General features: G+C 37.4%; 1 protein-coding gene across 1 annotated transcript in view; it reads right to left on the reverse strand.

Moving 5' to 3' along the window:
* The window catches only part of LOC135520260 (uncharacterized), a 131,847-nt gene that overhangs the window by 86,767 nt on the left and 40,220 nt on the right, over positions 1 to 4,860 (reverse strand). The window lies entirely within an intron of this gene.

Genomic DNA, 4,860 nt, shown 5'->3' on the forward strand with positions numbered 1-4,860 from the left:
CTGCATCTAGCTATCTGAAGATACACCAGAGAATACACACAGGAGAGAAACCTTATAGCTGTGATCAATGTGGGAAGAGTTTTACTCAGTCAAGCCGCCTGAAATCACACTAGAGAAATCCCATAGCTGTAATCAATGTGGGAAGACAAACAAGTTTATAATTTGTACTGGATGTTGCATCCAATTGTGAATATTTTAATCAGTGACATTTCCTTAAAAATGCGCAGTCTATCAGTTAAGTTTCTGTTTGTTGTGTACTAAATATTTCAGTTTTTTTTCTTCCTGTGAAGCCATTGTGTTGCATCCATGTCTGAAATGTACTATATAAATAAAGCTTGATCTGATCATATTGCAAAACAAATTAACCCAGTGACCAACCAATCAACAGACTCTTGCTAAACCAATGAACAAATATGTGCAAAGGCATATCTTAGACTGAATTTATATTGTTTGTCATGCTATCTTCTACCTTGTCATTATAGTGCATGGTCCATCTTAGTATGAAAAACAGTATCAAGTCAGTGCATGGTATGTAAGTTTAGTATCACTTTTCAACCAACCCAGTGCATTTGTTGAAAATGAAAATGTTGAAATTAACAATAAAGTTTTGAAATCAACAATACGTCAAAGGATTCAACTACTGAAAACTGAAACAGGTCAATCCCACTTTTCCATCCTACTGAAGGCGTGGTGGAGTGGTAAACACCACCCCCGGCTCTCCAGGGGCTTGAGGTGGTCTCCCACAGCTCTGCCATGTTCTGTGGCCTTGCCGTTCCATTTCTTGACTGCCCCTGCAAAACTGAAATAAATATATTTAGTCATATTAAAAACTCTCAAAGTAATGGATATGGTGCCTCAGTTACACCTGGCACCTAAATGTGATTTCTGTCATCCGATCGCTCCATTAGGTTCAGATCTAACAGGATGGGCCTTTGACGCAGTCAGGCCACCAAATATGCATAAGCAATGTAAAGAGATGTGGGAAAAAGTCAATTCTATACAAATTACCTTCATAATATCAAATAACAAATGTGTGTCTGAGGGGAAATTAACTTTCATACAACCAAAAGGGGTGAGAAATTACACCAATATCAGTGAACAATTTGGACTACTGTAAATAAACATGGATGATGGAACATATTACATTTTGCTTAAATATTTACCATCTGTGACCTCTCACCTCTCTGGCTGTAGAAGTGTTCTTCATAACCAGTCCCTCAACAGCTCTCTGACTGAGCTCCACCCTCACTGGGTCTTCAGAGGAGAGGAAGGCTGAGGAGGGTGAATGGATCAGTCAGTCAATAAAGTGTAAAGCTGCTGTCTATGCTGTCTGACAAAATCACTATTTTAGTAGTAAATTAAAGTAATTAAGGCTTTGACTTTTTTTAACCAGGCAAGTTAGTTAAGAACAAATTCTTATTTTCAATGACGGCCTAGGAACAGTGGGTTAACTGCCTGTTCAGGTGCAGAGCAACAGATTTGTACCTTGTCAGCTTGGGGGTTTGAACTTCCGGTTACTAGTCCAACGCTCTAACCACAAGGCTACCCTGCCGACTGCTGAATACCAACTATTAATCACTTAGATCATGTATTTTCAGGTAGAGATAGATCCTTGGGACATCACGAGCCCATTGAAGGGTAGGGATGCCCCAAGGATCCCGGATAGCATTGACCATTGTGCATTCTTCTGTCTGTTTTACATAGCAGGTGATGGGTTCTGACTTCTGAACTTGAAATATCCTTATGTGAAATTGAATGAAACAATAAGGTATGTTGATGCTAATATGATTTACAATATCCCATGATGTTTCTATATGATAACAATAGCCTAATATATTTAATATGCCATATACTATTGTTTTAACAGTTTCACTAATTACTTTGAATTAACTTAATTATTATGATTCAACATCTGATCACCGTCTCACCTCATACTGTTTGGAGCAGCAGCAGCTGACTGCCCGATCAACATCAGTTCACCGTCTCACCTCATACTGTATTGGAACAGCAGCAGCTGACTTGATCGTTGATGCGAATCAGCATGTTTGAATATGAGAGTAAATGGATCCGAATACAACTCTAAAAATGAAGGGTTCAACTGAAGTTGTTCTCAGATACCCTAAGAACCGTAGGGTTCTTGGTCAATGAAAAACAGCCCCAAAAGGTTCTTCAAATAAATTGTTAGAAGGTGGGTTCATCGAGGAACCTCCGTTGTTGCTGGACTTCTTCCGGGAACTTCGCAATTACAAATTAAAACGATGGTGACACGTTTGGATGCGACAACAAGTTAAAAAGTTTAAATTGGGTTGATGTTTGGCTCTGAATATGTATCGAAATCATTTATATAATAATAATAATATAACATAATAATAATGAATAACGAAGACAATGATGGTTTTCTGTGAATATCTTCCATAACGTTACTATAGTTAATTACCGTAAATATTAGAAAGCCGGGTTTGACCGTCGGCGTTGTATGAGCTACAGTACAGTAACGTTATGTCCTAACTAGGCACAACTTGGTTTGGATTACTTCCCTTAACTATATTCTTTCACATATATTTTATATCGTTTCCATAAAGCCAACGTAGCTTTACACTCATTAACGTACGTTTCCAATCTAGTTAGTTTTGTGATAATGAACTAGCTATCGTAAACAAACTAACTGAGGATGGTGACCTTTCCAGACGAGATGTTACAACGAACTGAATCGTCAATGGTCTTCCTCTTTATATAGCCTGCTACAGCATGCAATACTATTAACTCAGAAGGGGGAATAACGTTACATGGACAATGCTATCCCATTTTGGAAACGTTACATGTACAACACTATCCCATTTTGGAAACGTCACACGTGCAATACTATCCCATGTTGGAAACGTTACATGTACAATACTATCCCATTTTGGAGAAGTTACATGTACAATACTATCCCTTTTTGGAAACGTTACATGTACAATACTATCCCATTTTGGAAATGTTACAAGGACAATACTATCCCATTTTGGAAACGTTACAAGGACAATACTATCCCATTTTGGAAACGTTACATGTCTGCCCCCATGTGGAGGGAAATTAATATCTTAGATGGTAGCTGAAGATGGGATTGAAATACATAATTGTATTAATACAGTGTCTAGACTACCTCTTTTGTATAAATGCCCTTCAGAATCCAAACACAGTATTGCCACGCAGCAAAATGTTGAGTATAATCTTTCAAGTCAGCCTGATAAAATATTGAACAATTTGTGTCCAAAGATATCTTATGTGATATTGGGCCTATATGGCAGTACTGTTACTGTGTGGCAGTACTCTATTGGCTAGTGCTTTCTCCAATATGTTCTTCAATTTTACATTAAATTGTATGTTGATGCCATTTATCTTTCAATATTTTTTAATATATATCTTTTAATGCTTGTAAGACGATTCTTTGACACATTTTCTCTTCCTTTGATATTATTATTGGACAGAACATGGACACAATGCAATTGGGATCAAGAAGGTACAGATCTGTTGTAGGACAGCTGCATTTGAAGTGTACATTCAACTTTCATAGCAGTCAAAACAAACAGACATCTATTAGCATACAAATGTTTGCAAATGATCTTTTCAGATCTTCTCAGAAATGAATCAAGTCCATGGAATGGATATAGACAAAAAGAGAATTGAAGGACTATCAGAAGTAGAGAGGCGAGGCAGGGGTGAGGACATCATCCTGCTATTTTTGACTGTCCTTGAAGGACAATACAAAATAGGGATTTGCTCTTATTCCTTCCCTTTCTCTAATGTATTTTGTAATTAAATTATCAAGTGTAGAAAGATCATTGCTTTACTTTACTTGGACTGGAGACCACAGCAGCGATTCTGCTCTTGCCCTACCTTTTTAATGAGGACCCGAGTGGCCTTTATGTCTGTGACAAGGTATGCCTATGCACCAATCATCTGTTTCTTCATAAACATAGGTGTGCATGCTTATATAAAACTACAGCTGAACATTTGTCATGTTCTTTGTATGTGTATTAATCTTTTCTTACTTTTGTTGACACAGATTTCACCGCTCTTCTCTCCTTTACTGCACATTGGTGGAAATCCATTTCACCATGAGAGTGAAATCCCGCTGGCCTTTGATGGGGAGGACGTCCCCATGGGACTTGGGTCTCTGCTACGGCTGGATTTTTTTATTTTCCATTGATTTCCCCCAAAATTTCATAAAAACACTTAAGTTATGTTCTTAAGTTACTGTCTTCTGGGGTGAAGTTAACAGGGCCGGTCATAAAGATGGCAAACTTCCTAACATATCTAAGTGAATATGATATACACACTAAAGTTGACAAATCTGTATTTAGCATCAAGTCTACAATATTGTTAGTTTACCTATGATTCATTTTTAATGTACATCATTATTTAAAAAATAATTAAATGTCATGAAAAGCACTAAACAAAGTAAATGTATTATGGCCTGACATGTCTGCAGAAATGTTGTAATGTGTTTGGTAAATTGTTTTGTAAATATTAATTCACATTTGTGGTGCCATTAAATAAATAATTAATTATTTAAATCAATATTGTCAATATGTTTTTATAATGGAGGGAGGGTGAACAGGGAGTTTAAAAACGGAACCCCAAAAGGTTCTCGCTCGCTGCCTCTCAGATCAAAGGTCGGTTCATCTGCTCCGTTCCCGAAGTGTGGTCTCCCTGAGATTGCAAGTTTGAGGGATCCCCCGTGCACCATTTACCCAGGTCGTCAGGAGCGGTCACCAAGTCAGGATTCATATCCCCATTGCCAAATGTGGTGGTTAATTTCTCTAATATCAAATGAGGAGAAACAAACATATCACACAAGTCAGAGTTATTCTTAAA

The sequence above is a fragment of the Oncorhynchus masou genome, chromosome 4, assembly GCF_036934945.1.
Source record: "Oncorhynchus masou masou isolate Uvic2021 chromosome 4, UVic_Omas_1.1, whole genome shotgun sequence".
In the NCBI taxonomy this organism is placed as follows: domain Eukaryota; kingdom Metazoa; phylum Chordata; class Actinopteri; order Salmoniformes; family Salmonidae; genus Oncorhynchus; species Oncorhynchus masou.